Below are 10629 nucleotides of genomic sequence, written 5' to 3' on the forward strand. Positions count from 1 at the left end.
CGAGCGTTATTACATTCTATAACACTCTCATCAGTCCTTGCTCCTTATTTGCGTCTAATACCCCAGTTTGTCACGGCGTTTGAATGAAATGTTCATGAGTTAAAGTGAAACTGCCGAACTGCAGTTAAAGTCAGGCATCCTGCTGATTTGATTCAGAAGTGCACTTTTTTGCAAGGCGGCTCACCGGTCAGGTATACATCCGCACTAAAATATCAAGGTGAAAGTCATCATAGCTTGCGTAGTATAGACCCAGCTCCCAACCCAACTTTGGGAATAGATTAACACCAATATTTTTTTTATTTCGCAATAAGAGTCTCGCGTTAACGCAACACGTTAATGCCGATAACGGGCCAGCACTAATATATATATATATATATATATATATATATATATATATATATATATATATATATATATATATATATATATATATATATAAATATATATATATATATATATATTTATATATATATATATATATATATATAAAAAGAAGATGTAAATATATGAATATAAAGGACTACACACTTCCGATTATGTTCCACATATCTGGTAGAAACTAGGGCTACTAGTGCATCTAAAAATAACCACATACCATCACTTTACTTAACCATTACCATCACAAACCATATGAATTATTCTGATGAAAGCTTGTTCGACTTTGTGTGCGCGTGCAAACAATAGAGAAAACAAGAGGGAGAGACAAAGGGAAACATGGCACTCGAAATGAATAGCATAGATCACAACATCAGTTGGATCTTATCTTAATTACAAGGAAAATGATCTGCGCAGTTAGGAGTGAATGCTGAAGTCAGTACTAATAAACTGTGGTGGCATTTCTCTAATCGGGCCCCTCTCCTCAGGGAAAACTAACGTCCCAGGGTAGAGGGAGTGAGCGAGTGGGCTGTCTGATGTGAAACAGGTGGGACCACGGAGGAGGTTTTTTTTCTTCTTCTTCTTTTAATTGCTTTTCGCTCATGTCTCTTTTCTCTGTGACTCTCCTGATGAATCTGTCTTTGTGCTCTAAGGGAGTTTCTTCTTTTTTGTTGTTGTCGTTTTTTATGTGTGGCCACATGTCTTTGTGTGTGTGGTTTACTGTATGCGCACCTGCACGCATCGAGTAGATGGAAATGCCAGTGGATTGTTATAGTACATCTCAGTGTGTGTTCGGTTTACACAGGAGACATTGTGTGCACTGCTTGCAAACCCACTGTATTTCCATAGTGTGAGTGTCAGTGTACACTGTCGCTTTCTCATAATTTCTTTAGACCTCCTTCTGCCCTCGTTGTGTGCCTTGCCTCTGTATTAATCAATGGAATGAGAGAGACAGTAACAAAGCAATCTCCACTCTGCCACTTCTGTCCACATTCATCAGGCTTTAAAAGAGTGCAAAAAGTACACACACACAACCACACAGTTAAAGAAAACTGTAAGGAAAAATTTCCAACTATGTTCTTTTTAACATTGTGGTTGTACTCAGCTTAGTTAATTTTTGCTGAATGCATATGAATAATTTTTTATAAAACAAACTGAACGAATATACACTCACAGGCCACTTTATTAGGTACCACTTTATTGTTCAACTGCTAGTTAACGCAAATTTCTAACCAGCCAATCACTTGGCAGCAACTCAATGCATTTTGGCATGTAGACATGGTCAAGATGATCTGCTGCAGTTCAAACCGAGCCTCACAAAGGTGATTTAAGTGACTTATAGAACGTGGCATGATGTTTGGTGCCAGACGGGCTGGTCTGAGTATTTCAGAAACTGCTGATCTAGGGTTTACAGAGAATGGTCCAAAAAAAGAGAAAAAAAAGAGTGCAATTCTGTAGGCGCAAATGCCTTGTTGATGCCAGAGGTAAATGGAGAATGAGCAAACTGGTTCAAGCTAATAGAAAGGCAACAGTAACTCTTGTTACAACTGAGGTATGCAGAAGAGCATCTCTGAATGCACAACACGTCCAACCTTTAGGCGGATGGACTACAGCAGCAGAAGACCACACCGGGTGCCACTCCTGTCAGCTCCAAGAACAGGAAACTGAGGCTACAATTCACACAGGCTCACCAAAATTGGACAGTAGAAGATTAGAAAAACGTTGCCTGGTCTGATGAGTCTCGATTTCTGCTGCAACATTCGGATGGTAGGGTCAGAATTTGGCATCAACAACATGAAAGCATAGATCCATCATGCCTTGTATCAATGGTTCAGGCTGGTGGTAGTGGTATAATGGTGTGAGTATTGTTACCTGAGCAACAATACCCGAGTATTGTTGCGGACCATGTCCATCCCTTTATCACCACAGTGTACTCATTTTCTGATGGCTAATTCCAGCAGGATAACGCACTGTCATAAAGCGTGAATCATCTCAGACTGGTATCTTGAACATGACAGTGAGTTCACTGTACTCAAATGGCCTCCACTGTCACCAGTTCTCAATCCAATAGAGCACCTTTGGGATGTGGTGGAACGGGAGATTCGCATCATGCATGCCCAGCTGCCATATATATATATATATATATATATATATATATATATATATATATATATATATATATATATAATACAATCGGATTGAATTAATCAGAAATCGCTGTTTACATGGTAGACTCTTAATCAAAGTATTGTCTTAATCGTATTGAAATCTGATTATTGGTGTTCATGTAAACATACTTAATGTGTTGCTTGTCTAGAATATGCTTCTTGATTTAAGAATTATTAGCAAAAGACAAATGCAAAAAAAAAAGAGTTTTTGCAGTGCACTGCTTTTATTTTCTGTAATTTTTAAACCCAATTATTCACATGTTCGGTTACTGTAATCACTTGATAGGATAACATCATACACCAGGATCTTTTCCCTTTTTCCCGTCACTATAGATATTAAGTAATTAATTTCTGGCAAGCCTGTAATTACGTATGCATGGTTACATCTATGGTGTAGTAGTGGAGGTGGAGGTTGAGTGCTGTGAGCTGGTAAAAGTGTCCTTCAGAGAGCTGATTAGAAAGGGAAGTAAGGAGAAAGAGCTGCAACGGCTCACTTGGTGACAAAGGAAGCAGAACTGCAATGACGATAAAGCAGGAAAATAAGTGAAACTGAAGCACTATGGAGATACACGTAGCAGGATGCTGATCCGTGTCCCTCATAGCTTCCTAATAAGAAAACATGCTAATGAAATCAATCCGCTAATAAACACACACAAGCGAAGCGTACATATTCTTCACTAGTGCCTGCATATGATCAGAGTTTCACAACAAAGGTGGTTGTTAATAGCACCTGCCCCACAGAGATTCTGTCTCAGCGCACACAAAACCTCTCAAAAGTGATGTCTAATTTAACACAATTTTCCAGTCCATTTCCGAGCTTCTAAAACTGATTAATTCTTCTCTTACTGGTGGGAAGTACAATTCACACCATGGGTTCTTAGAACTGCGTTTACTCATTAATTATTTTAACTTCTGAATCTCCTTATTCTGTGCATATTTTGGAAGTTAATTTATAGGATGTTTCAAATGATTTACTGAAATTAATTAATAATGGTATGAACTAGATTGCTTATTATATATATATATATATATATATATATATATATATATATATATATATATATATATATATATATATATATATATATATATATATATATATATATATATATATATATATATATATATATATATATATATATGTGTGTGTATATATATATATATATATATATATATATATATATATATATATATATATATATATATATATATATATATATATATATGTATATATGTATATATATGTATATATATATATATATATATATATATATATATATATATATATATATATATATATATATATATATATATGTATATATATATATATATATATATATATATATATATATATATATATATATATATATATATATATGTATATATATATATATATATATATATATATATATATATATATATATATGTATATGTATATATATATATATATATATATATATATATATATATATATATATATATATATATATGTATGTATGTATGTATGTATGTATGTATGTATGTATGTATGTATGTATGTATGTATGTATGTATGTATGTATGTATGTATGTATGTGGACGGTAATTTGAGGTTAATTTACACATTAATGGACTTCATTTGTTTCATTCAATTATATGAAGACCTCATTTAAAGAAGCCCTCATACTATAGATAGCGCTTATTAAGTAATTGCTGCATCTCTTAAGCTGACATCATATTTAACAGAGTGGACAAATTTTAATTGCTGCAGCAGGACACAGTACTATAATGCCAAATGCTTTATGTATTCTGTCACTGGCTAAGATCCTACCCATAAATTGTTTAAGTTTTGCCTGCAATGTTTTATCTTCTCTTGTGTCACGTCTTTGCTTAACCCCAAAGGAATCACAATCCTCTCAAATAATTAGTGCCTACAGGTATTTTTAGTTATTGCAGAAAAAGGGCAATTTTATGCTGATGTGCTATAGATGTAATTAAATGTACTGCCTTTGCTTTCATCTGCATGATGTAATTTGTAGATTATTTGTATGTACGCCTGAAGTTAGGGGCCATTCACACAGAATGTGTTTTTGCTCTGAAAAACACGAGACGTGGGCAATGGAGTGGAGAAAAAAATCCAAGGCCTGGAGACATTTTTTTATGTGTGTGTTTTTTTTTAGCTTTTTATTTGAGCACCACATTTTTACAATGCTGTGTCATACAGAAATGGGAGTGCAATGGTCAAACACATCTGTCTAATGTGTTCACATTGAAAAACAATAGGAAACTTGTGTCATAACATTGAAAAATTGTCTCTGTGTGAATGATAGAGGTTGACTAGTACTGGATTTTACCAAAAATTAAGCTGATAATTGATTTACCAACAGATATAGTTGTTATTAAAATGGATTCTAAAGGAAAACAAACATATAATAATGTGAAACATTTTCTTAACTTTATCGCAAAAATAAGAAAGAAAAAGTACTCTACTTGTTCAGTTAAAGTGGTTGTCAGCCCATAGTGCAAAAATATTAACAAATTATGGTCTTTAATAGAAAAGTCTTTGCTATTTTTTCCCCAAATAGATTTTTTCCAATTGTATAATTGGAAAATTATTATTACATTGTTTTATACAAACAGTGTATTGTATAGGGCTGAACGATTACTCGAAAAGTAAGTGAAATTGACATTCAGAAACTATAATTTATAGATTTTAATTGATTTTGTTAAATACTTTTACTACCGAGTCACTTGACTTTGCTGAACTGAAAAATGTTGAGCACTTTGCAGCCGGATCTGATCTTTATGGTGTTATTTTAATGACAAACGTCTTTGATGCAGTTTTACAAGTTGAGAGCACATTCATGTAATACGAGCATGCAAATCTCTTTCCTCGTGCTTCGATTTCCTCTGTTCGTGCACAAAACTTATTGCTTTCAAATATGTGTTGCCGATTTATTTTAACTTTTTTATTAAAAAAAGAGTGACTTCGTTTTAGGCAAAGTATGTTTTAAACTCAGTTGTTCAACGTTGATGTTTATTAAATAATCATAAATAGTAGATTATCATTAATAGTGTGTGTTTGCTTTAGTTATTTTAAAATCAAGTAATGCACCCGCATTCAAAAATCTCTCACTTGTAATATGTGAGCAAATTTGCTAAACTTGTTAGTGAACTGTGAGGGCAAAAATAAACAAATAAATAAAATAATTAAAAAATCGTTCATTATTCATAATCGAGTTAAAATGTTCAATTAATGGAGACTTTGATTATAGGCCAAATCGCCCAGCCCCAGGATTGTGTAAAGTAATATTTAAGGAGGGCTGGAAGTGAAATTCACATGTTCAGTATATCCAGATGCATTTCAGTTCAATAATTCATTCATTCATTCGTTTTCTTGTCGGCTTATTCCCTTTATTAATCTGGGGTCGCCACAGCGGACTGAACCGCCAGCTTATCCAGCATATGTTTTAAGGCAGCGGATGCCCTTCCGGCCGCAACCCAACACTGGGAAACCCCCATACACTCTTATTCACACACACTATGGACAATTTATATTACCCAATTCACCTGTGCCGCATGTCTTTGGATTGGTGGGGGAAACCGGAGCACCCAGAGGAAATCCACGCGAACGCGGGGAGAACATGCAAACTTCACACAGAAATGCCAACTGACCCAGCCAAGGCTCGAACCAGCGACCTTCTTGCTGTGAGGTGAGAGCGCTACCCACTGCGCCACCGTGTCACCCAGTTCCATAATTCACATGCATAATTATTCAGCAGCTTTTCTTTTACAAGCAAAATTGCTAAAACGTGATTAAACTCCCGCTGTGAAGTCAGCAGTACACATGACAAGGATGTAATTTCTACTATGGAAAATGCAAGTTTAAAATCCTAAAAAAGAGAGAGAAAATTGTGTGAGAAACGAGATGAGGAATTATGTACTGTAGGTGTTAAACAAAGAATTAAACCATCAGGAGCACTTTAATCTCCAACATTTTTCCTGAACTGCAGCTTACTTGGAGTCTACTTAAGTACAAGGTGTCAGGTTCTCAGAGACTTTGCTTAGTTGAATTATCTTGAAATACGACCCCCACTTAATAAGAATTCTTCACCTTTGCAAAGACTCAAAAAACCTGACAGCTTATGAAGACTCCAAGTATGCTGCGTTTCTAGAAAAAACAGTGACAGTCTCTAAAGCCTGTATTATGGTCAGTGTTCATTCATTCATTAATTTTCAATCTGCTTAGTCCTTTATTTATCAGGGATCACCATTGCGGAATGAACCGCCAACTACTTCTGCATATGTTTTAAGCAGCAGATGCTCTTCCAGCCACAACCCAGTACTGGCAAACACCCATACGCTCTCACATTCACACATAACAGAAAGAAAAACACGTGTTTCATTGGTCCAGTGTGGCCTGGACATAGAAAATGTTCTCATGTGCCCTTTAACTATGATCAATTACAACATTGTATGTATGTATGACACTGCGGGGAGGCCAAGGCCTTGCTTTAACCCCGTCCCAGAGAACTGCTATGTCGACCTATTTATTTAATTAAAATTGATTTTCAGTTTTCAGCTTGAGCCAAACTAGATGGTTTTTTGTTGTTGTTGTTGTTGTGGTTGCTGTTATTTTCCCCAGTTTCCATTAAAGCTTGTGCGTTACCCTTAAGGCTGTGGCTCAGAAAGAGTTACATTACAGCAGAATCCCACTGTCAGTTGATGATGTGACTGTTTCCTTGCTTGGTTGGATTTTACATGTTTTATCCCAATGGAAAAGTGAAAAAAATCCCAATGCTGGAAATCCATGAAACACCTTTATAAAGAATGCTGCTTAATGGGAAATTTAGCTTAGTTATATTTAACTAATATTTAACTAAGTAATATTTTATTTTTATTTCATTACTCTAAGGATTCAACAGACCATAGTTACCGTAATTATTTCACTGAGATGTACTATGGTTACCACAATTAAAGGCATGTATTTCTAGACATTTTTCAGATTTTGTCCATAAAAAACTGTTTTTCAGACATTAAAGGCATGTCACCAATTTTTTTTTAAATTTTGTCATAATTTACTCACCCTTGTGTAACCCAGGTCAATAATCTAGCTTGATTAGTGATTAGTTTATTTATCTTATTATTTTTACAATAATATTTAGGAAGAAATAAAAAATTTAAAGAATAATTCTTCTGCAAATAAAAAGATAAGAAGATAAATAATAAAACTTCTGAGATACTTTTAACCAGAACGGCAGGAGGTTAGCTCCGCCCCTGTTGAATTCGTGCACAGGCAGACAGAATGCGATTGAATTTGAACGAGAGCTCTATTAAAACCATTTTTCCAAGTTTTGCTACCTGGATATTCTTGGATTAAACATATATTTTTCAATTTTTATGGACTTAAAATTTTTATCTTAGCACTGCTCCATTTTTCTCCCTTGGTACTGTTTTTTTTTTTTTTTTCTTCTTTCTCTCGAACTGAACTGAACATTAAGAGCTCAGATTTTCAACACTGGGACTTTGAGTTTGAATTGAACAGTTTCTTTACTGAACTTTCCATTTAACTTTTGACATCTTCTTTATTTTGTGGTCTTACTATTCATATTACTTGTAATTATATTTCTGTTATTTCTGAATCAATTGCAAATTTAAAGTATCTGAGTGAAATTATTATTACAGACAATTTATCAAGTTTTCTGTGATTTGATAAGGTATGCTAATACATATATACTTACCCTTTTTTGCTCTATTGAGTCAAATCCCTTCTGATTGCTGGTCCAGGCGATCTCAAAGCGTTAAATACTAGTAGCAAATTGAGCACTGCTGAGTACTCACTACACTTGACTTGTTTTATCCCATTTTTGTTCTGTTGAACACACACTAATATATTTTGAAGAAACCACCACTGATGTCTTGGAAATACAAATGGAAGTTCAATTGTTGCAGGTTTCCAACATTCCTCAAATATCTTCTATTGTGTTTAACAGAACAAAAAAGTCAAAGTGGTTTGGAATAAGTAAGGGGTGAATAAATGAGTTTTTTTTTATTTTTGAGTGAAGTATCCCTTTAAAGCAGGTTGGGTTACTCTTAGTAGTACTAAACATGGCTTATTGTCAGATGATCCAAATTCATCATCGTTTAAATTTCATTCATTCATTCATTCCTTCTGCTTAGTCTTTATTTCAGAGGTTGCCACATTATTCTGTTCACTTAAAGCGCATGTCTTTGGACTGTGGGGGAAACCCACGCCAGCACGGGGAGAACATGCAAACTCCACACTGAAATGCCAATTGGCCCAGCTGGGACTCGAACCAATGACCTTCTTGCTGTGAAGCGACAGTGCTAACCACTGAGCCACCGTGCCATACGCTTAAATTTCAATAATTTAAGCACAACCACAACAAAATCAGAGCTTAACACCTCTATTTATTCATATCAGTAGTCATATTACAAAATGAGAAATCGTTTATTATAATATAATATAATAATATAAATATTGTATATTTAATATAAATTGTAGAGAGAACCAATGAAAATTAGCTGAATATTTAGATGTAATACCCTTTGTGTTGTATTTTACATATTAAAAATATGTATTTCACAACATGTCATGTGAGTATTGAGTATTTTTTGCATACAGTATAGACCTTTTTACATTGTATTTTTTATAATATATACATTAGTTATTTATTATATAAATAAAACATTCTTTAACAGTTTCTTCTAAAATAGCTGTTGATGTTGATTCAAATATGTGTTGTTGAGGTTAAAGAGGCCACAACTGTTAGCATAATTATTTCTCTATGGAGAGAGAGAGAGAAAAAAAGATGTAGTGGACTATAATGACAGGCTTGCTGGGACCTTGGTTTCTCAGCTTGCTACTATTGCACATCTGCTGTGCACTAATCAGGACAAACACACACACATACTGCTTTCCCAGCGGACCTTGGCCTCTGAAGTGTCATCCGCACACATGCACTTGAACTCCACATCTGCACCTGTTTATTCTTTGACCCATCTTTATCTCTTTTCTCATACATTTTTCTTTTTCCCCTCAATTATTCAAATGTGCATGACTTCTCATCACGGCCAGCTGTGTCTTCTTGTTATCCATTCAGTTTGTTAGTATGTACTCTTACAAAAAGTATGTATTTTATTTATTTTTTTGTCATTTTCCACATTTTTATGATCAGTTTCCTACTGTATTAGAGATGAAGTTGAACGAAAGGGTCCATGCAGAGAAATCCCCTCATGTGTTTGCCTAATTGTGCATTCAAAAATGATAGAAGAACAAAATCTTGATAAAAGGTCACAGTGATGTTGCAGATGAAATAGTACCATTATTATTGCCATCAGGTTAGATATTATTCAATATTCATTATCAATTTAGAATAATTTTTTTGCGATTAGAGTCAGCAGCGCAACATCCAATTAGTTTTTTTGGTGCACAGAAGTGTTCATGGATGATTACAGTTGAGCCACTGAAGTCACATGAAATGTTTGTGTTTCATGTTGTAGCCTTTGAATGTCCCGAGAAGGAACAGGACGTCAACATGACATCAGATTGACATTGTACCCCAACGTTGTGGCACTTTTGCTTGGAAATGAAAATGGTGTTGACGTCAAGGATCAATGTCGAACAGATGTTGCCTTTTGGTTACTTTCCAACGCAACCTAAAAACAACAAAATATCAACGTGTTATTATCCACACAACGTCAAGACAGCTTGACGTTATGTGGACATTACCAATATGACTGTCATGGAATGTGACGCTGACAAAGGAAGTGTGGATCCAAATGCAGGTTTATTAGAGAAACAGATGCATACAGGCAATCCAGAAACATAGTCAAATACACAGGCAGATGGTCAGAAGGTAGGCAGCAGACAGGAATAAACAGTAAAACAAGGTGAGGGTCCAAACACGGCAAAGCAAAACAAAGGAAACGCGTTGTGATGTCACAAAATTAGTAAACAAGACTCAGCAACAGTGTGTGCTGTCTTTATAGTCCTTGTAATCAGTCTTTGACAATCCTCCGGCTGTGTGTTTGCAGTCAGTCAGGATCAGGAACTGCTGTGTGTGTGGTGCATGACTGGAGCTTG

General features: G+C 34.8%; 1 protein-coding gene across 1 annotated transcript in view; it reads left to right on the forward strand.

Annotated features, from left to right (window-relative positions):
- The window catches only part of pik3r3b (phosphoinositide-3-kinase, regulatory subunit 3b (gamma)), a 285238-nt gene that overhangs the window by 68841 nt on the left and 205768 nt on the right, over positions 1–10629 (forward strand). The gene's annotated exons all lie outside the window — the stretch shown is intronic.

Source organism: Danio aesculapii, chromosome 6 (genome assembly GCF_903798145.1).
Source record: "Danio aesculapii chromosome 6, fDanAes4.1, whole genome shotgun sequence".
Lineage (NCBI taxonomy): Eukaryota > Metazoa > Chordata > Actinopteri > Cypriniformes > Danionidae > Danio > Danio aesculapii.